The 22,803-nt window shown below is 50.8% G+C and overlaps 1 long non-coding RNA gene across 1 annotated transcript; it reads left to right on the plus strand.

Moving 5' to 3' along the window:
- The first annotated feature begins 242 nt into the window (after positions 1–242).
- On the plus strand, positions 243–2,443 carry LOC128782539 (uncharacterized). The gene is made up of 2 exons (XR_008428837.1): positions 243–1,109; positions 1,194–2,443. It is a non-coding gene; the product is annotated as an uncharacterized LOC128782539 (long non-coding RNA).
- Positions 2,444–22,803: the final 20,360 nt, after the last annotated feature.

Raw genomic sequence — 22,803 nt, forward strand, 5'->3', positions numbered from 1 at the left:
TCCTTCAAAAGTGTTTTACCACCCCTTCATTACCTCTGTCAGATGCTGTTTGAAGGTGTTCTCTCTGTTCTCTCTACACCATCCCACCCTCGCAGATGCTTTTGCTTGGTGACAGAGGCTGTCACAGCACTGCCAGCAGTGCCTGTGAAGTCACAGCTGGAGAATTTGTGCTGGCCCGAGGTGCTTCCCTTGGAGGGGAAATACCAGCAGGAGCTCATGCTTTGCCTCCCCATGCTCCTGAATCCCTGGAATCCCTCTGGGCACCCCTAGCAGAGGATACAGAGAATGTGGCAAAGCTCTAGGGGCTGGGGGCTGGGGCTCTAGGCAGCAGGACCTTCCCTTGACCCATGGGTATCTCTGTCAAACACTCCCTGCTTTTGGGGGGAAATCTCTTCAGCTTTAGACGCTTGTGACCCCAAAGGAAGCCAAAGACGTGACCCTTTATTCTGATAAAGCAGATGATGGGCAGTTCCTCAGCCCATGGAAAAAAAACCCTGACCAATTGTTTTGACCTAAGCAGCCTCCAAGCATGCTCTTTGCAGGGGATAAGTGCAGGTGTTCCAGGAATGTTCCAGTGCAGCTGGAGGTGCAGATCTTACCAAAGAGGCATCCCTCCTTTGGGAGGAGAGAGAAGCCAGGCTGTCTCTGGTCTGTAAAGGTGCTCATATTTTCAATCACTGCTGGATTCCTCACTGAAGGATACAGAACTCAGATATGCTGTGCATGTGATGAAGAAAACATAGTCCAAAATTGCATCCTGACGTAGAGGTTAGAAAAGCTGTTCTAATACTTGTCTTTGTTTTCCACTGTCCAAACAAGAAAAAAAATTAAATTTATTTTCCTCATGCTGGGACAGTTTTGGAAGAGAATATCATTCCAGCAGAACTACACTAAAATACATGACTGATAATCTTATCTATGTGTGGCAAACATCTACAAAACATAACATTTTATTTATATTAAGGCAGTGAACTGTGCTGCTTAATTAATTCAGTAAATATTTTCTGGAAAATTACATGGGTCTTACGGCTGGGAGGATGCTGTTATTTAGAACAGGGTTATCAGGACTGAGCCATCCCTCACCCAAGGCTACAGCAGAGCACTTTCTGGTGAGTACACTGTTTTCTGACAGTTTAGGAACCTAAGTCCTCACCTCGTTCTCACTTCTGTTAATTACTTCTCCATCTTCACAGGTTTCTGGAAAAAAATACTACTTCTTGTGTCCCTCAAAAATACAGTATTATTTAAAAATAAATCAAAACACAATGCAAATTATCCATAACAAACCAAAACAAAATAAAACCAAAACAACCAAACCAAAAAAAACCCAACTAACCCCCAAACCACAGCAAACCTCTGAATGAACTGCAGCATTACATACTTAATTAGACATTACAGTTAATCCCCATACATCTGGTCAAATAAAGGATCCCTGCTCTTTCATGCTACACTGGTGTAAATGTTTTATTTTACTGATCTTTAGTAACAATCTGACTCTGACCAGATGAACGAAACCACCTGATCATCTTGTGCCAATTTTGCCTGTACTGTATTGGCATAAGCTTCTGCATTTATACAAATTTTCTTGCATGGAAAATTCACAGTTTTTCCTTGCATAACTCCTGCCCCCATACACACACAGACATAACTCACACACTTTAGAACATTTTTTTTAAGAAGAGTTTTTTCTTGATAGACCTCTTGTCACAAGGAGTCAAAAAGTATGTTCAAAGGGTTGCATTTTTCCTGTAAACCTGCTACACCTTGAGCTCCTTCAGCTGTTAGAATAACTCACAGCTCAGAGGGTGTGCGGGGCTGCCTTGCCCAGGAGGCAGAGATGTGGAATCTGAACTCAGCAAGGCAAGGTGATGGCTGGAGACCTAAATGCAGAGAAGCTCTGCCAACACTGACTGCTCTCATAGCTATGAGGTGACAGGCACTGACAGCTTTCCATTTCATTTCTCTGCAACCATGCCTGTCAGTGTTTCTGTGTTTGTATTAATGAGAAGGGTAGAGAGCAATTTTGTGGTTTAATGGCAGGGTGAAGTAGAGTCTGAGTTCAGCTGATTTCCCTTTTTAGTTTCCCTTTCAGTCTTAAGTCTGACAGCCAAGGCCATAATTTTGGCAGTGCTCAGAATCCAGGATCTGTGACCTCAGCAGCAGCCAAGTGTCCCCTGTCAACCTGTTTGATTTGAACTGAGTAAGCAAAACTGTGAGTGCTTTTGGCTTCTTTTAGAGACAGAAAAAGTACTCAACTCAAAACTTGTTTGTTGAATTCTCTGGAAGATCTGACTTACTCAAGTAAGATTTTGGGATACTTGTGATGTCAGAATGCAAATTTTCTGTTGATCATTCAGACACTCGGTAAGCCAGATCAATAATGGTCTTCTAAATGTTTTAACACAGCTGATTGAAATAAAATCACTTGAAATTTTGGCTTCAATCTGCAATGGTGTTTCATATATGAGAATATTCATTTGAGGGAGGAACAGAATGTTTTGATTTACATATACCTTTATTAAACTTCTACTTTGAAATATATTTTACCAAGCAGGCTTTCAGTTCAATTACAGCAATTGCTTTTCAGTCAGCTAGATAAGGGAAGTATTCACACACACATCTGCAATACCCTCCTTGTCTGTTACTCCACCTCAGTGAACTCCTTGAAGTTCCAGAGTTGTGGTGTAATGTAAGAAAATAATGAGGCACGGCATCAGAGTTTAAAAGGGTGAGTGGTCCCGGCAGGGTCTGCACCAAGACAACCAGACCATAGAGGCAGAGGCTGCACAGGATGCAGCTCCCTGTCCTCTGCAAGCCACCACCAATCCCAGTACAACGGTCCCAAATCCCTTCTTGCCTTGGGCTGTTGTCATCCTTTGGAGCCATTAGCACTTCAGGCACTTCTTTCTCCATGACAAGAGCACTCTCTCAGCCTGAGGGCTGGCTGCTGGGAGCCCAGGGTGCTCTGTGCATCCCCACATGGCTCTGCCCAGGAACATCTGCTCAGGTGACAGTCCCTGGTCTCTATTCTTGGGGCTTCTGCTCTGCCTCGCTGGGAGAGGCCATCATCTCCAGGCAGTTCAGGCCAGTCCCTGCACAAGATATTCCCCTTTTTTGTTTTAAAGGCAGAGTTTGCTCTCTCTGCAGCCTCACTGCACTTTGCATCAGTTTTTGGGGCTGTGTGACTGTTCTGCCTTGCTTGCCCAGTGAAATGGTTCCCCTTGGTGCTGTCCAGTGGAAGTGGGGCACCTAACCCAGGAAAGGATTCCTTTCCCATTTCTTTTGGCATCAGTTTTTTCACTGGCACAATGACAAGGCCAGGCATCCACCCTGGGAACCACACGGACACATTTCACATGACAGCATCTTGCTCCCTGCTGGGCATTGCTCGGGCAAGGGAGATGCTGGAGCTGTGGCTGGGGGTGTCCATGTGGCCCCTGTGACCTCACTGGTGACATCAGCTCTGGAAGCTCTGGTGTAACAAGGGCCTTCACTGGCCAACTGTGACCTCACTCGTGATTTTGGTCCTTCCAAACTCTGATGTCACAAAGGACCGATTGTGCTGTAACTGGTGACATCAGCCTGCAAACCTCTGCCATCACAAGGGATTCCATCCTGGCCAACTGTGACCTCACCGGAGATGTTGGTTCTTTGAAGCTCTGGTGTCACAAAGGCCAGCTCTGCAAAGCTCTGGCACCACGAGGGTTCCACTGTGACCCGCTGTGACCTCACTGGCGACATTGGCTCTGCACATCTCGGGTGTAACAAGGGCTCCCCTGGAAGCATTGTGACCTCACGGCTGATGCCGCTCCCTCGCTGCCCCGCTCCGCTATAAAAGCGGGCGCAACGCCCCCCGCCCCCGCGGCAGCATGGCCCGCTACCGCCGGCGCTCCCGCAGGAGCCGCAGCCGCAGCCGCAGCCGCAGCCGGCGCCGCCGCTCCCGCCGCCGGGGCGTGCGTAAGACGCGCCGGGCCTCCCGCCGCTCCGCGTACCGCCGGCGCCGCCGCTCCAGCCGCAGACGCCGCCGCCGGCGCTGAGCCGAGCGCGGGGCTCGGCCTCGCACGGCGCGAGGAGCGCGCAGAGCGCGGCCGCGGCGCGGGGCTGCGGATGCCAATAAAGGCCAGCAATGTTCACCAGGGTGTGCGTGTCTCTGCCTGTGCCTGCGTGTCCGTGGGTACCCGTGCGTGTCCCGGCTGTGCCTGGCTGTCCCTGAGTTTCCGTAGCTGCCCATTTGTCCAGTGTCAAATCTCTCTTGTGCAGGTGGCGCGGTCCTGAACCCCCAAGTGAAGGGAACACAGAGGGAGGTGTGCAGAGAGCTGTGAGATCATCAAACACAAACATTAACCAAAACTACCAATCCCACCACTAAGCCATGTCCCAAGAGCCACATTTACATCCTCCACTACGCCCCCGCAGAGCCTCGTGGATTGGGCCATGGAAAAAGTCACCAGGAAATAAGAAGACACTTCAGGGTCTTCAGGGTGAGGGCAATGTCACTAACTGGGAGCTTTCCCTGAGTCCCTGTCAGTGACAAATCGCTCCTGTGGAAGTGATGGGGCCCTGAATCCCAAAGTGAAGGGAACACAGAGGGAGGTCTGCAGAGAGATCTCAGGTCGCCAAATCCAAACGTTAACCAAAACTACCAATCCCACCCCTAAGTCATGTCTCAAGTGCCAAATTTACTCCTTCTTTAAAACCCTCTAGGAATGGTGACACCACCACAGACCCGGGCAGTCTGTTCCAATGTTTGACAACGCTTTTTGGACAAGAAACCTTTCCACACAGCCAACTAAACCTTCCCAGGTGGATCTCTCAGCACCTTCCTCTCATCCTTTCTCTTTTTCCCTGGGAGAAGAGCCTGGTGCCAGCTGGCTACAGCCCTGTCTGCTGCACCTTGGCAGGTGCTGTCCTCAGCTCTTTGGGTCTCTGTTCTGGGCAGTCCATGGGAGTTAGAAGTTTTGATAAGGATAGTAGAACCAAACAGCCTTGGACAAGTAGATAAAAGCTGTAACTTAGGCAAACAGAAGCCATGCCAAACGCAAGCAGGACACCAGTTCAGCTCTGCAAGTCTGACAAGGCACAAGTTAGGCAAAACAATGATACTGTGCATACTCAAAAGCAGGGGTCGAGGAACAGGTCAAGGAACAGCACCTAAAAAGGACACCAGATGTTGAAGTCAGACCCCAAAGAACCATACAAGGACTTCCAGTAGGGGTGTGACCATGTCAAAGTTAAGGAAGTAGGGATAGCTGATGAATGTGTAATCAGTGTGTGAGATAAAATCTCTGTTCACCCAGCACTCACAACATTCGAATGGAGGAAGGATGCCTGAATGCCCACGGCTGCAATAACGAACAGCTGCTTTCTAGTACTCAAATTGTGTTAGAATGTTTCTATTGGCCAATTTCAGTGTCATTACCCACTCTCAAAATGCTCAGTCGTGGTCTGGTCTTTCTGTAGCAGCAGCAGCAGAAATAAAAGGTCCTTTTGCCAGTCTCTGGTGACTTGACTCCCGTTCTTGCCAAAATGCATGGATGGCATGTGGCCACTTCATAAAGGTGACAGGAAATATCAAAGGGTCATTCCTGGTGTCCTAAACACCAGCTGGAGACACAGTGTACACAATGGAAAAGAAAATTAAAACATGATTTTTATGGATGTTGATTGCTCTCCAACACAGACATTTTTAGAAGTTTAAATACAACTTGTATTTTTTCTTCTTTTAAAGTAGTCTGCAAAGAAAATATAATAGAATTGGCCATTTCTTTCCATGCACAGCAAGGACATCACTACTCATTGAGGAACTGGCACCCAGCAGCATCAGCTCCCTGCTGAGCACCATATCGGTGATGGTACCACACAGATAATGAAAGGGGCAGCCAAGAGAAGGGATGTGGAAGCTGGAGCCCAGGAGCACCTGAGGATCCACAGGATGCCTGGGGCTCTATTTTTATCACGGGAACCTCACCTTCAGGGCCAGTTTTTCCAAAGCAGAACAGTGAAAACTGCACCAGCTGTGCTGGTCTCGGTGTCTCTGAGCACCCGGCACTGGTGGGTGTTCCTGAGTACCAGTTCCACTTGGGATATGCCGTTCCACCGTCCTTCCCAACTGCAGCACTGGATCTCCAGACAATACTCGTTTGCTTTCCTGTTTCTTGAGTGATCGAGCACATGTTTGCTCCTGAAAGCTGAAGGCACCTGACAGATGAACTTCAGCAGTACCAGGAGATCCCGGTGTAACAAATGACTGTATTCCATTGCCACAAGCACCATCTCAGCATCTATGCTTGACTTAACCTGCCCTTTATAAGACAGCCAAATTATATATATGGGGGTTTTTTTCTTCCTTGTTGTTTTTTTTTTTGGTTTTTTTTTTTTTTTTTTTTGTTTTTTTTGTTTTGTTTTTTTTTTTTTGAAAGGCTGCTGCCTGTTAGAAAACATCCAAGTAGCACAGGAGTCCTATGTAATTACTGATTTAGCAATTTAGCTCCAAGAGAATCCATACCAGCCTCACACAGGACCTAATAACAAGGTAAGTTTGAAGAAAATATGAAGTGCAAGCTGAGTTTTCCTCCTCCTGATTTGGCATATGCTATAATCAAGACTGAATCAGCTGAGCTTGATTCCATCCTGGAATGCCCTGAATGCATGCCTTTGGCAACGTTCACATCAGTCTGGCCATGGTGCTGCAGCCTGGGCTGGATGTCCAGCAGAACCTGCAAGGACACGAGTGTCAGAGCCATGGCCTGGTTGGAAAAAGGAGGATCAGCAGGTCTGGGTGGAAGGAAGCAGGGGGCTGGAGACACCCAGCATATCGCCAAAGCCTCTCTGGGCACTGGCACCACAGAAACTCTGAGCCCACCTGCCCCAGTCCTGAAGGCAGCACTGTGCCTTGCCCTGGGTCCCTGCTCTTGTTTGGAGTTAGAACCCCCCTGGGCATTTCCTCTGGTGAAAGGGACTTCAGGGAGCCTCTTCACTGCTGTACAGCCCTTCTGCTCCTGCTGATTGTATTTGAGATTTCAGTACCAGAGACAAAGATGCAGTATCCAAAAATCTCATGCTGGACAACAGTAGTTTGTCCTGAAAAACAACATACAGAATATAAATTTTCAGTTACCCTGAAGGTGCTGGATAGAGCTTAAAGGCAGAGTGTCAAAACGGATAAAAAAATGTAAAATTGTGCACACAGGAGAAGTGTAGCTGGAACCAGTGAAGAAACAGATGAAGAGGATTGTGGTGGGTTGTTGTAGATGCCAGCGAACCCAATGGGAAGAATGATGATGTCTAACTCTAGTTCAGAAGGCTGAATGATTTCTTTATTATAATTATGCTATAATACATTAATATACTAAAGGAGGATACAAAAAACTACATGCTACTTTCTCTAACTACTCCCAACTCATGACCTTGTTCTCCAGAGTCCAGACACAGGTGGATCCGATTGGCCACCAGACTCAAACAATCCTCACCAGAATCCAATCAAGCAATCACCCCAGCAAAACACTTCTCCAAGCACATTCCACATGAGAAAAACAAAGAGCAGAAATAGAAATTGTTTTCTCTTTCTTTCTCTCTGTGTACCTCTATGAAAAATCCTGAGAGAGAGAGAAATGTGCTTGCCACAGTGGGTTTTTTGGCAAGCTGTAATGAATATGTATGACTGTGATCATACACACAGTCCAGGAAAGGTGGGTGTGGTTCAAAGCAGGAGGTCTTGCAGTCACAGGAACAGACTGTCCCTGTGTGCCAAAAGATGAGTTGATGAGGCACATGCCAAGCCTGGATTGGCAATGAAGGAACTTAGCAATAAAAGGAGGATATATCAACTTTGGAAGGAGGATCAGGTCTCTCAGGAAGTGTTTAAGGGGGTTGCTAGAGCATGTAGGAAAAAAACTGGGAGGCCAAAGCTCAGGTCAAACTTGTTGCATCCCGGAGTTTGGGTTTAGATTAGGGTTTTTAATTTATGTTAAAATAAGTCAAGTGCTGTAATCCCGCCTTTCCCCCGCGTTGTTCCCCCCCGCGGTTTCTGGCCCCATGTTGCCTGCTGCCGGATCTTCCCCCTGTGCCGCTCCTGTAAGCACCCTGCTGTCCGGCCCCGGGAAACCCCGTGCTGGCCGCCCCGAGCCACACGGTCCCGCTCAGCCCGCTCTGGCTCGGTGCCCGCCCCTGTGGGGTTCTCTGGTTGGTCGCTGTTGCTGACGTCACCGCCATGGCAGCCGCCCCTATTGGCCGGCAGGCCGTGGATCCTCTCGCCCCGCCCCTCTATGAAGCCCTATCCCGCCGGCAGTTAGGCGCCATTTTCTCCCATGCGAGTGCCGGGAGCGGTCGCGTCTTTCCATCGAACCGCGCCGCGTGACCAATAAACCGTTCCTGCCAAGCACGGAGTAAATGGACAAATTCCTTCCTCTTTGCCGGATCCCTAGCGCACGGTAACAGAGACTGGTCAGCCCACGCGCCCGAGACACGGAGCCGTGTCCGGGAACCCGCGGCAGCAAACCCCGGCAGCACGTGGAAGCTACGCCACAGCCGGGCTCCCAAGAGCTGCGTGCAGCCGGGGAGAGCAAAAAACCAGCGCCGCAAAACTTAATTAGGCAACTTTTGTAAAGGATAATAAAAAATGCTTTTTACAAATATATTAATGGCAAAAGGAAGAGTAATGTTGTATTGTGTTGTATTGTGTTCACTTATACTGTTGTTATTACCCATGTTCTATGAATGGTTTGTTCCTGTTATTCCCTCATACCCTTGTGGTTTAGCCCCTGTCACTCCTCCCTAGACTTGCCCCTTGACTCAGCATTTATGCTGAGTCATTCCTGTGTCCCTTCCCTCGTGCCTCGTCCATCACTCAGCAACCCATCCCCACCATCTAGAAACTTCCATCAGGGGCGTTGAGTGATTGGATTAAGGCCAGGGACCCCTCCCCTAACCTCCCCTGATATGTTGTTGTCCCAGTCCATCTTCTCGAGAGCCACTCCCTAGTTCTTCCTTATTGGTTGTAAGCCCTTTCCGCTCCCCCAGTTATAAGCAGTTGCCGAGTCCCTCTCGGGGCTCTCGTTGGTTGGTCCTTGTTGAGGGATGTTAGAGCTCCCAGGAGCTGCTAATAAACTCCTTGACGTTCACCCCCAAAGAGAGTCCGCCTCGTTCTTCGGTGGAATAGCTGTTCGGTCACTCCTCTGGAGGCACTCCTGGAAAACCCACAGGGAACTGAAGGGAGTGCCTTCCGCCGTCGCCATGTCACCTGGCTGGGTCACTCAGGTGGACGCTGAGTGGACATGACGGCAGCTTGGCGCCCAATGTGGGGCCCATGAAGACCGCCGGACCCCACGGAGGAGGTGACCAGACACTACGGGGGACTGCTTGTCTTGCCTAGGATTTTTCCTGTTGGACTAGTCTATTTTCCGGTGGTGCCAGACTAATCGGCCACTGGGCGTCAAGCTACCTCGCTGGGAGCAGACTCCGTTTTAGTGAGTCGTGCTCCCGGGGAAGGGTCTGGTAGCCTCTCCAGCACCCAAGAAGTCAGACCCCCACCGAAGCCCCCCAGCTGAGGATTTTCTGTTCCTGCCCTGGCCATTAATATGCAGCTTGGGTAAGTTGCCATTTTTCTATCTTCCCTCTTCCTAGGGGGTGAGAATTTTTTCTGAGCAACTCTGCACACTTGGGGGCTTAGCCCACCTTTCTCTGGGTCCCTTCCCTGTCTTTGCTGTACAGCGGGGGGAGGGAGGTTTTCTCTAAGGCTTACTGGGCAGGTTGCAAGACAACCTCTGAGTAGGTTGCTAGGTAGCCAGGGCAGACTGCTTTTTAGTTGTTGCTTTTCTCTTGGCTGGGGATCGGGTCTGCGAGACAGCTGTAACATCTGACAGCATGGGCGCAAGGCTGTCTGTCTCGCAGAAGAGGTTGTATTACCAAGTTGTGGGTATCCTTTCGGGGGGAGAACAAAAGTTTAAAAATTCAGAAGTTAAAAAGTTTGTCAGATGGTTGTCCCTGCATTTCCCTGATGTTACGGCCCAAAACCTTTTGCAAATATCATTCTGGGATAGAGTAGGGAATGAGATCTTAAGATTAGGGGATCCATCCCTATCCAAATTCACTTATTTGGCCTTACAAATTTGAAATATTGTAAAAAATTACTTTCAAATGCAGAGACAGCCATCCACTGACAAACTTTTCCCCAGTTCTCAAACCCAGTTTGTCCCATCCTACCCCTCTTTCCTCTCCTGCAGCCCCTCGATCGGGAATTCTGAGGGGGGCAACCCGCCATTCGGCATGGGGCTGCCAACGTCTCCCCAGCTCGCCACAGAATCCTCGCAACCCCTACCCAGGCAGCCCTGGCCAGACTGCTGGGGACCTTCCCTGTCCCCCAATTTCTCCGAAATGTACAGCCCTGTCCCAAAGATCTACAATTTGGTTTTGTGTCCCTCACCCCATCTCCCCTCAAAATGTCCCCCAAGAGGCGCAAAATGGCGGACGCCACTTGGCGATTCTTGACACTTGCCCTTCTCCCCATGATCCTTCTCCCTCTCCTTCCCAAAACCCTTTCCTCCCTGGAACCAACCCCTTCCGGCTCTCCGACTTTCCCGCCAGTTCTATTTCTCCACTTATCATCCCTCCCACGTCATCCTTAACCCCACCCTATGTCTCCACCCACCTGGAAACGTTACCACCTAATGCCACTTCCACTGGCCCTGTTGTCGTCCCTTCCAGTTCTGCCCCCGATTCCCATGGTTCCCACAACCCTTCTTCCAGTTCCATGCTTTGGGTTCCGGGGCAGGGGGGCAGTGGGAACCCAGGCCTACCTGACACCCTTCCTACCCTTTCAACTGCGCTGGTTTCAGACGTCCCGCAGCCAGAGGGTAGGCTCCTTGCCCAGTGGTCGCCGATCCCTCAGCAAGTAATTAAAGAATTGTGCAAGGCCCAAAATGAATATTTCCGAAGCCTCCTAAAGGCAACATTAACATCCAATGAGTATACTCCAGCGGATCTATGGACCCTCTTCTCGTGCCTACTTACCCAGAGTTTATGCTATGGGAGGTGGCATGGGAAAGAGAGGTCTAGGCTGTGTTACCGGAGTTGTGGGCCGATCAGAACACCGCTCTAGATGCTGAGGGTCAGATTTTATCACTCGACCAATTATGTGGGAAAGGACACTGGGTGTCAGGGCAAAAGCAGGCCGAGAAAATACCTAGGGGGACTCTGCAGCAGAGTCTGAAGGCAGCTGAAAAGGCTTTCTTTAAATTAAAGCCTGAAAACACCTGTTGATAATTACGTTTATATTAAGCAGTCGCCTTCTGAGCCTTTTGTAAGTTTTGTAGAGTGGTTGCGGAAAGCCATGGACCTGCAAGTGCCAAATGAGGAAGCCAAGCGGGGCATCCTTACCGAGATGGCAAAGCTCAACGCCAATGAGCCCTGCAAGGCAGCCATTCTCAGTCTGCCATTGGATCCTATCCCCACACTCCACGCGATGCTAGAGGTGTGTGAGAGGAAAGTCACCATCCCTCACAAGGACCAGCAGGACCGCTTCCACTCTATGAGGAGAATCTCTGCTGCAGACACGGCTAGCATCAAGCCACCGCCCATTCCACCGGCTGTACCACCTCGGCATTTCACGGGACCACCACTGAAGGGAATCAACAGGGACCAGCTTTGTCATCTCTGTCGGCAAAAAGGACATTGGGTGCAGAACTGCCCTCTAAGAAATGAATCTTTTGACTTCAAAAAAAGACAGCAAGGGCAAAGGAGCACTCCCAAGGAGGTGACTCAAAAAAACTAAACAAACAGCGCAGTCCCTCCCTGCATGAGGACACAAGTAGGGTGGGTCGTATACCATCTACGGGAAGGGACAAGGAAATAGATGACCTACCTGGGAACAAGGACAATTTTCTACCAGACTGGATGACATCTAAACCAGCTGCTAGCACAGAAGAGACAGAAGGGTTTCCATTCCCGTTGGGGGAACATCCCAGTTACCCTGACCCTATTTTAACCATCTCTACCTCTTCTGGCTCTTTCAGGCTGGCATTGACCGAACCATTACATCTTAGGGACAGCGATTGGTGGTTTGTGTCGGTGGACACAGAGGTACCCGGGACCTGGAAGAAATTCCACTGTAAGTACATCGTCCTTGGGGACACCAAACACATGCCTCTCGACATCACCATTGCCTTGGGTCTAGTAACAGCAGATCCAGGGAATTTAGTGGTATGGCTGCACTGTGCTCACCCTCTGGTGTACCTGCTGAAGGGCCAAGTAATCGCCCAGGCTCTTCCAGTACCTGAGCCTCCGTGGGACCCTGAACACCTGGGGTCCATTCCCACAGTTTGTTGGACTCAGGTGCTGGGGAGAGAAAAACCTAGAATATCGTGCGGGTTGCACGGGGGGGGGGGGGTGAGTACAAATATATGAAAGGACTTTTAGACACAGGGGCAGATGTGACGATCATTCCCTCTCGGGAGTGGCCGTCACATTGGGAGCTGCAAAACGTGGCTGGACACGTACAAGGTGTAGGAGGGATTCAATTGGTGAAACAATCGAAGAGCATCGTGAAAATTGAGGGGCTGAATGGGCAATTGGCTTCTATACGCCCATTCATATTAGACTATTCGGAACCCTTGTGGGGGAGAGAGCTAATGGCCCAATGGGGAGTCACAATTGACATCCCGACTCCCCAGGTTTTTCGGGCAGCAGTCACTGATGAGCGCCCTACCCAGAAACTGAATTGGAAAACCGATGTTCCAGTGTGGGTAGAGCAGTGGCCGCTCAGCAAGTAAAAATTGAAGGCGCTTGAGGAGCTCATGGTGGAGCAACTCGCCAAGGGGAATATCCAGGAAACAACATCTCCCTGGAATTCCCCTGTCTTTGTCATCAAAAAACCAGGCAAAGACGAGTGGCGGTTCCTCCACGACCTCCGCGAGATTAACGAAGTCATAGAAGATATGGGCTCTCTCCAACCTGGGATGCTGTCCCCTACGATGCTACCCGAAAATTGGAATTTGGCTGTTGTAAATATTAAAAATTGTTTTTTCCAAATTCCCCTACACCCTGACGATGCCCCATGTTTCGCCTTCTCGGTTCCTACCATCAACCGAGAAGCCCCAAGGAAGAGGTACCATTGGAAAGTTCTTCCTCAGGGAATGAAAAATAGTCCATCTATTTGCCAATGGTATGTCTCTTCCTTGCTGTCCCCTGTCCGTGCAGCCTTCGAGGGCGTAATAATACATCATTACATGGATGACATCCTCGTTTGTGCCCCACTGACGATTTGCTTACCCACACACTTGAACTGACAATCAATGCATTGATTGCTGCAGGGTTCGAGCTCCGTGAGGACAAGGTTCAACGGATGCCGCCTTGGAAGTACGTGGGCCTGGAGATAAATAAGCGGACCATTGTGCCGCAAAAATTTGCTATCAAAAACAACATCAAAACTCTCGCGGACATCCAGCAGCTGTGTGGCTTGTTAAACTGGGTAAGGCCCTGGCTAGACATTACCAACAAAGACCTAGCCTCCCTTTTCAATTTATTGAAAGGGGGAGAGGAGCCCAGTTCTCCCAGGGTTCTTACCCCAGAGGCGAAAGCTGCGTTGGAGAAGGTTTAGGAGACAATGTCTGCCTGGCAGGCCCACCGATACCAACCGGGCCTGCCTTTCAAATTCATCATACTGGGTAAGCTGCCATACCGCCACGGGATGATCTTCCAGTGGGAGATCATCCAGGGTAGGAAGAAGGACCAGGACCAGAGGGACCCGTTCTCAATAATAGAGTGGGTTTTCCTCAGTCACCAGCGGTCCAAAAGAATGACAAGGCCACAAGAGCTGGTGGCAGAATTGATCCAGAAAGCCAGAATCCGGACCAGGGAGCTGGCAGGTTGTGACTTTACATGCATTCACATCCCATTGGAATCAGGCCAATTCACAAAAGGGATGCTGGAACACTTGCTTCAGGAAAACGAAGCTCTGCAATTTGCACTGGACAGCTACACCGGAGAAATCTCTGTTCAGAGACCAGCCCACAGAATTTTCAATTTGGAGGTACAGTTTACATTATCACTAAAAAGTGCTCAGAGTAAAACACCTCTTAAGGCTCTGACAGTTTTTACAGACACATCCGGAGCATCCCACAAGTCAGTGGTGACTTGGAGGGATCCTCAGACTCAGCGGTGGGAGGCAGATGTTGCCCAAGTAGAGGGGTCACCCCAAATAGCTGAGTTGGCTGCAGTAGTCAGAGCTTTTGAGAGGTTCTCTGAACCATTTAACTTGGTGACTGATTCGGCATAGGTAGGAGGTGTAATGTCCAGAGCAGAGAATGCGATATTGCAGGAGGTGTCCAACATTCCCCTTTACAAATTGCTCTCAAAATTAGTAAAATTAGTCTCCCACTGAGAGCAACCATATTATGTGATGCATGTGTGGTCACATACAGACCTGCCGGGGTTCATCGTTGAGGGCAATCAGCGCACCGATGCCCTCACAGCCACAGCAGTTAGGATGGCCCCACTCCCAGATGTCTTTCAACAAACTAAGATCAGCCACCAGCTGTTCCATCAAAATGCGCCCGGCCTAGTTCGCCAATTCCACCTTACTCGCGAACAGGCTCGGGCCATTGTGGCCACATGTCCTTCGTGTCAGACCCATTCCCTACCCTCACTGAGCTCAGGAGCCAACCCTCGGGGGTTGCATAGCTGTGAGGTGTGGCAGATGGATGTGACCCATGTCACGTCTTTCGGCAGACTTAAATACTTACATGTCTCCATAGATACCTTCTCTGGTGCAGTCTACGCCTCTGCCCACACATGGCAGAAGGCAGTGGATACCAAAAAACATCTAGTACAAGCCTTCTCCATGCTCGGTGTTCCGCGGGTCATCAAAACGGATAATGGCCCGGCGTACAAGTCCAAGGAATTCCGAAGCTTCCTGCAGCAATGGGGAGTAGAACATAAGACTGGCATCCCCTACTCCCTGACAGGTCAAGCCGTGGTGGAAAGGGCCCACCAGAGTCTTAAGAGGATTTTACATCAGCAACAACCGACAATGAAGGTGGAGCCCGCCCAGGTGTGGCTGTCGAGAGCACTGTTCACCTTAAACTTCCTCAATTGCTCATTTGAGAACCTGAACCCGCCAATCGTAACACTTCAACACCAGTGTACAAACCAGCCTGAAAGCCAGACCTCCTGTGCTGGTAAAGAATCCGGAGATGTGGGAGCAGGAGGGGCCTTACGATATGATAACTTGGGGGCGTGGGTACGCTTGCATGTCCACTCCCTCCGGTTTGAAGTGGATCCCTTCAAAGTTCATCAAGCCTTATGTTCCAAAGCTCCCAAAACCCGCCCAGAGTTCCCAGGTAGGCAATGCAGCGTGGAGGAGGAAGAGAAGCCAGAGGTCCTCCCTTTAAAGTTTAGAGTTTATAAGTTTCTAATCTTGTTATGTTTCAGTTTTCTCCCCAGATTTTCCTTTGGCGCTGACCCAACCCAACATGACACCAAGGATGAGCCTCGTCCTTCTTGTGGTGATGACAAACATCTTACATCCCCAGCAGGCATGGATAGTACCTCAGCCTCAGGACAATGTCTGGACCACTCTGACAAAAGCCATGAATCAGGATCACATTTGTTTATCCACCTCCTCGGCTGCCAACCCTATGCTCTCCTGCCTCATGGGAATCCCATTGAAGTTGGATGAGTTTCCTTTTGTTTTCTCTAAAACCTCTGCCTCCCCTTGGAGAAAGGCCCGCTCTTTCGTAATCAGAGAAGTTAACCTCTGGAAAGAGTGGGTCTAAAAGTTGCCAATCATGGAAAACCTTCCCCAAGAATTAGATCTTTTGGGTTCCTCCAAGGCTTTTGTTTGTATTCATTTTGCGGTTGACCCCGACCCCCAAGTCCAACCCTTTACAGAAATCAAGCAATATAATGTCAATTATACAGCAAAAAAATGGTGCAAAAAATAATTCACATTCCCCTGCAATCCACCCCGGATAGTTGACCCCATTCCCTTCCCAAAGGCACCTTTCTAATTTGTGGAGATCGGGCTTGGGCTGGCATCCCCCCTCATCTGATCGGAGGTCCCTGTACCTTTGGCCGGTTGGGCTTGTTTACACCCAACAAAACTCAAATCACCAACTGGCAGACGAAAAATGCAACCCGTCAATTGGCTCATCCTAAAAGAGAATTGAAAGATCTGGACCCAAATTGTGACTCGTAAATCATCCATTGATCTAAGCCAAAAGGAGTTGCGGTCATCACATTTTTGCCTTGGGTGGCCGTAGCCAAAGCATTCAGGGAATTGGCTCACCTCGAATGCTGGGTTGCTAAACAAGCCAATTTGACATCAACCATGCTTTCAGACTTCCTATCTGATGAGGAGATAACGAGGCAGGCTACCCTTCAGAGTCGAGCTGCAATTCATTTTCTCCTTCTCCTCCATAATCACCGTTGTGAGGAATTCGAAGGACTTTGCTGCCTGAACTTGACATCATTTGCTGAGGACATCCACACCACCGTTAATAAAATGCAAAACATGATTACGGACATTAAGAAAGAATCAGGAGACTGGCTGAGGAACATATTCGAAGGATGGGGACTCATGGGTTGGGTGCAATCTTTATTCCAAATCGGACTTCTGATTTTGTTTCTTCTGATTATCATTATCATTGGGTTCAGCATCCTCAAACGAATGGTGATCAACTTAGTGAATACCACGGTAGAGATAAATTGGGTCTCTGTTTCAACACCTTCAGAGGAAACCCCGGCTGAAGAGCAGCCGTGGCAGGAAACAGCGCCTACCCAGCAACCGTGGTTTGGGGACCTGTACCCGGAATCAGAATACCTCCCTCGGACTGAATTCACTTCCTTTTAGTTTTCAAGTTCTGTTTAATTATTAAGTTCCATTTGTCTCTTTTTAAAACAAAAAGGGGGAATTGTTGTATTGTGTTGTATTGTGTTCACTTATACTGTTGTTATTACCCATGTTCTATGAATGGTTTGTTCCTGTTATTCCCTCATACCCTTGTGGTTTAGCCCCTGTCACTCCTCCCTAGACTTGCCCCTTGACTCAGCATTTATGCTGAGTCATTCCTGTGTCGCCTCCCTAGTGCCTCGTCCATCACTCAGCAACCCATCCCCACCATCTAGAAACTTCCATCAGGGGCGTTGAGTGATTGGATTAAGGCCAGGGACCCCTCCCCTAACCTCCCCTGATATGTTGTTGTCCCAGTCCATCTTCTCGAGAGCCACTCCCTAGTTCTTCCTTATTGGTTGTAAGCCCTTTCCGCTCCCCCAGTTATAAGCAGTTGCCGAGTCCCTCTTGGGGCTCTCGTTGGTTGGTCCTTGTTGAGGGATGTTAGAGCTCCCAGGAGCTGCTAATAAACTCCTTGACGTTCACCCCCAAAGAGAGTCCGCCTCGTTCTTCGGTGGAATAGCTGTTCGGTCACTCCTCTGGAAGCACTCCTGGAAAACCCACAGGGAACCGAAGGGAGTGCCTTCCGACATCGCCACGTCACCTGGCCGGGTCACTCAGGCAGACACTGAGTGGACATGACGGCAGAGTAAGACCAACCTTTTTTCTCTACTGGATGTCGAAGAGAATTTAGTAATGCAGATGAGGAGAATGCAGAAGTGCTTAACACCTTCTTTGCCTCAGTCTTTGGCGGGAAGACAGCTTGTGCTCAGGACAACTGTCTTCCTGGGCTGGTGGGTGGTGTCAGGGAGCAGAATGACCCCCTGTTCTCCAGGAGGAGGCAGTCAGAGAACTGCTGAGCTGCTTGGATGTTCATAAATCCATGGGACCAGGTGGGATCCACCCCAGGGTGATGAGAAGCTGGCAGATGAGCTTGTGAAGCTGCTTTCCATCATTTACCAGCAGCCCTGGCTCACTGGTGAGGTTCAGGATGACTGGAATCTGGCCAATGTGACAGCCATTCACAACAAGGGAGGGAAGGAGGATCCTGGTAATTACAGGCAAGTCAGCCTGACCTCAGTACCCGGTAAGGTCATGGAGCAGTTTATACTGAGTGTCATCACGCAGCACTTACAGGATGGCCAGGGTGTCAGACCCAGCCTGCAGGGGTTTAGAAGGGGTAGGTCATGCTTGACCAACCTGGTCTCCTTTTATGACCAGGTGACCCTCCTGGTGGACGCGGGACAGGCTGTGGAAGTGTCTATTTGGACTCCAGCAAGGCCTTTGACATTGTCTCCCACAGCACATTCCTGGAAAAGCTGCAGCCCACGGCTGGGACAGGAGCACTCTTTGCTGGGCTCAGAACTGGCTGGATGGCCGGCCCAGAGAGAGGTGGTCAACGGTGCTGCATCCAGCTGGAGACGGTCACCAGGGGTGTCCCTCAGGGCTTTGTGCTGGGCCAGCTTTGTTCAGTATTTTTGTTGATGACGTGGATGTGGGGATTGAGTATTTCATCAGTACATCTGCAGATGACACTGAGCTGGGAGCATGTGTCCATCTCTTGGAAGGTAGGAGGGCTCTGCAGGGAGACCTGGAACGGCTGGATGGATGGGCAGAGTCCAATAAGATGGAGTTTAACAAGTCCAAGTGCCCAGTTCTGCATTTTGGCCACAACAACCCCTGCAGTGCTACAGGCTAGGGACAGAGTGGCTGGACAGTGCCAGGCAGAAAGGGACCTTGGGGCACTGGTCGACAGCAGGCTGGACATGAGCCAGCAGCGTGCCCTGATGGCCAAGAAGGCCAATGGCTCCTGGCCAGTATCAGGAATGGTGTGGCCAGCAGGAGCAGAGTGGTCATCCTTCCCCTGTACTCAGCACTGGTGAGGCCACACCTCGAGTGCTGTGTCCAGTTCTGGCCCCTCAGATTGGGAAGGACGTTGAGACGCTTGAGCATGTCCAGAGGAGGCAATGAGGCTGGAGAGGGGCTTGGAACATAAACCCTGTGAGGAATGGCTGAAGGAGCTGGGGTGTTTAGCCTGGAGAATAGGGAGACTCAGAGGTGACCTTATCACTCTCTACAATTCCCTGAATGGTGGCTGTAGCCAGATGGGGTTGGTCTCTTTCTCCAGGCAGCATTGACAGAACAAGAGGACACAGTCTCAAGCTTCTCCAAGGGAAATACAGGTTGGATATTAGGAAGAAGTTTTTTTACAGAATGTGTGATGAAATTCTGGAATGGCCTGCCTGGGGAGGTGGTGCAGTCAACATCCCTGGATGTGTTTTAAAAAAGACTGGATGTGGCACTGGGTGCCAGGGTTTAGTTGAGGTGTTGGGGCATGGGCTGGACTCGATGATCTTGAAGGTCTCTTCCAACCTTGTCATTCTGTGAATTCTGTGATTCTGTAATGGAATAAATACCCTGCTGTAAAATTTTACCACATTTTACCAGATTAAAGGAAATATCCAGTGAGTCTGGCACTGGTGAAGAATGCCTGTTTTCTAATGCTTCAAACTCTGTTGGAAAGTTTCTTTTCCAGCTGATTTCGGTATCTGTCAAAATAATGTTTAGATCACTGGAACCCAGAGTGACCAAATATTAACTGCTGCTTCCACTTACTCAGAGGCTCAACACCATTCAGGGACCTTTGAGAAAGGCATGGCCATCCCTGTCTCCAGAGAGAAGAGAATGCTATTAAAGTGGTGACAGCTATTTTGAATTAATCAGTGGAATATGAGTGAACAGGATAAAAGCATTAATAAAATGTACTACAGTGACAATGTTTATGGCATTTGGTCGAGCTTTTTATTTGAGAGTATCTTGTGGAAAGTGTGTGCTACGGCTCCACAACAGCCAGACATCAAATGGTGCCCAGGAACGCCAGTGGCACCATTTTATCAGATTTGGATCAGGAATGGTGTAGCAGCAGAGCCAGGGCCATGCTGCGACACCATGCATGTGTGGCATTGCCCTTTGTGTCCCCAGAGCTGTCACTGCCCTCTGACCGGCAGCACTGCCATCGGCCTCGGAGCCACCATAACCCTCGCCTCTCCATGCTGCCCTCAGCGCCCACAGTGTTGCCATGGCCCTCAGTGCCGCCATCGTCCTCACCTCTCCATGCTGCCCTCAGGACCTTCAGTGCCGCCATCGCCCTCACCGCTCCATGCTGCCCCCAGCGCCCTAAGGTTGCCATAGCCCTCGCAGTCCAGCCCTCAGTGTTGCTATCGGCCTCACCCACCTCAGCCCTCAGTCATCACTCTCAGCTCTCCATGCTGCTCTTAGTGGCCTCAGCGCCCTCATGGCCTCACCCCCACCCCCCTCAGTCCCACCGCTGCCCTCAGCGTCCCCAGCGCCGCCACTGCCCTCAGCCCCCGGCCGTCCCAGCCCCCGCCGCCCCCGCCATCGCTCAATCCCCTCAGTCCCGCCGTGCCCCTCAGCTCCCCGCCAGACCCCTCAGTGCCGCCGCTCCCTCCCGGCGCCGCAGCCCCGCAGGTGCTCCTCAGCCTCACCGTCTCCTCACGGGCTCCCCGCTGCCTCCGGCCCCGACGTCCCGCTCAGCCTCGGTGCCCGCGGCAGCTCCGGCCGGGGCTGCAGCTGCTGCTCGGCCACAGCGGGAGCGGCCACAGCGGCACCTCCGGGGCACTCGGCAGTGAGGGGGTCCCTGGGCTGTATCTGGGAGGAGAAGGGAGGAAATGAGGAGCGGGAAGGGCCGGGTGTCACTAAGGGAATGCCATCGCATCCCACAGGGAACACGGCGAGAGGAGGGTGCTGAACGGTACTGTGATTCCTGCTGATCAGCCTGGCTTCAGGCACTTCTGCCAGGGAAAAAGCACAGTATGAGAGAAACGTGCCTAGAGTTGCACCCGGGAAGGCTTAATTCGAATGGCTTCTTGTCCAAAAAGTGTTGTCACACATTGGGACAGACTGCCCTGGACTTTGGTGGTGTCACCATTCCTAGAGGGATTTCAAAAAGGAGCAAAAATGGTACTTGGGACATGAAATAGTGGTAGGATTGGTAGTTTTGGGTTAACGTTTGGATTTGATGACCTGAGAGGTTTCTGCAGACCTCCCTCTGTGTTCCCTTCACTTGGGGATTCAGGGCCCCATCACTTCCACACGCACGGGCACCCACCAACACGCAGGAACAGCCACCGCCACGCAGGCACAGGCAGAGACACGCACACCCCGGTGAACATTGCTGGCCTTTATTGGCATCCGCAGCCCCGCGCCGCGGCCGCGCTCTGCGCGCTCCTCGCGCCGTGCGAGGCCGAGCCCCGCGCTCGGCTCAGCGCCGGCGGCGGCGTCTGCGGCTGGAGCGGCGGCGCCGGCGGTACGCGGAGCGGCGGGAGGCCCGGCGCGTCTTACGCACGCCCCGGCGGCGGGAGCGGCGGCGCCGGCTGCGGCTGCGGCTGCGGCTCCTGCGGGAGCGCCGGCGGTAACAGGCCATGCTGCCGCGGGGGCGGGGGGCGTTGCGCCCGCTTTTATAGCGGAGCGGGGCAGCCCCGCCGTGACCTCAGCGGGGACGTCGCCTCTGCGATGCTCTGGCATCACAAAGGGCTCCGCCACAGCCTTACTTCCATGATAGATATTGATTCCCACGGAATGAAATCCTAGATTACAGAGTTTGTTTTACCTGACTGTTGTATTGTGTTTTTACAGTTTTATAATTATTCTGTAATAGTTTGTCCCTTAACGCCACGTTTTCTCCTGATGGTTCTGTCCCAAGTTTCCCCACCTCTACCCTCCATGTCAATCTCCCTGAAATTTCTTAGTCATCCCCCTGTTCTTCCCTTGGTGCCTTGTCCACCACTCGGCTCCCCATTCCCCTCTTCCAGATTCTTCTATCCTGGGCGTCGAGTGATTGGATGAGGGCCAGGTATCCCCTCCCTTAATCCTCCCCCATTGGTTTTTGTACCCATCTATCCCCTCACCCTCCACTCCCTCGAATCCCCCCATTGGTCAATGGGTGTTCCCTTTTCCCTGTAACCTCCCCCATATTTAAACTGTTCCCAGAGAGCGCTTTCGGTTGCTGGATCATTTAGTGTTTGGAGTTCCTCGGAGCCTGGATTAAAACCAAATTGCTTCCCCAGCCTTGAGTCGACTCCTTTCTTCTCTCCTTGGATGCTGTGTCTCCTCCATACTGGATTGACAGTGAAGCGCTCAGTCCAAGCTGTTCCCCGACTCTCCTGGAGATACAGGGGAGTGTCCCCTGCAGCTGTCTGTGTCACAGCTGGGCAGGTGAAGCCAGCGGGCTTCAGGTGGACACGACAGCACCTGACTCTCATCTAATAGCAGCAACCTTTACAAGAAAAAGAAAATTAAAAATCCATAATTTCGTTGTGTCATCTGTCTCATATAGGGTTAAACACAGATGCTGAGATGGTGCTTGTGGCAATGGAATACAGTCATTTGTTACACCGGGATCTCCTGGTACTGCTGAAGTTCATCTGTCAGGTGCCTTCAGCTTTCAGGAGCAAACATGTGCTCGATCACTCAAGAAACAGGAAAGCAAACGAGTATTGTCTGGAGATCCAGTGCTGCAGTTGGGAAGGACGGTGGAACGGCATATCCCAAGTGGAACTGGTACTCAGGAACACCCACCAGTGCCGGGTGCTCAGAGACACCGAGACCAGCACAGCTGGTGCAGTTTTCACTGTTCTGCTTTGGAAAAACTGGCCCTGAAGGTGAGGTTCCCGTGATAAAAATAGAGCCCCAGGCATCCTGTGGATCCTCAGGTGCTCCTGGGCTCCAGCTTCCACATCCCTTCTCTTGGCTGCCCCTTTCATTATCTGTGTGGTACCATCACCGATATGGTGCTCAGCAGGGAGCTGATGCTGCTGGGTGCCAGTTCCTCAATGAGTAGTGATGTCCTTGCTGTGCATGGAAAGAAATGGCCAATTCTATTATATTTTCTTTGCAGACTA

The sequence above is a fragment of the Vidua chalybeata genome, chromosome Z (assembly GCF_026979565.1).
Source record: "Vidua chalybeata isolate OUT-0048 chromosome Z, bVidCha1 merged haplotype, whole genome shotgun sequence".
Lineage (NCBI taxonomy): Eukaryota > Metazoa > Chordata > Aves > Passeriformes > Viduidae > Vidua > Vidua chalybeata.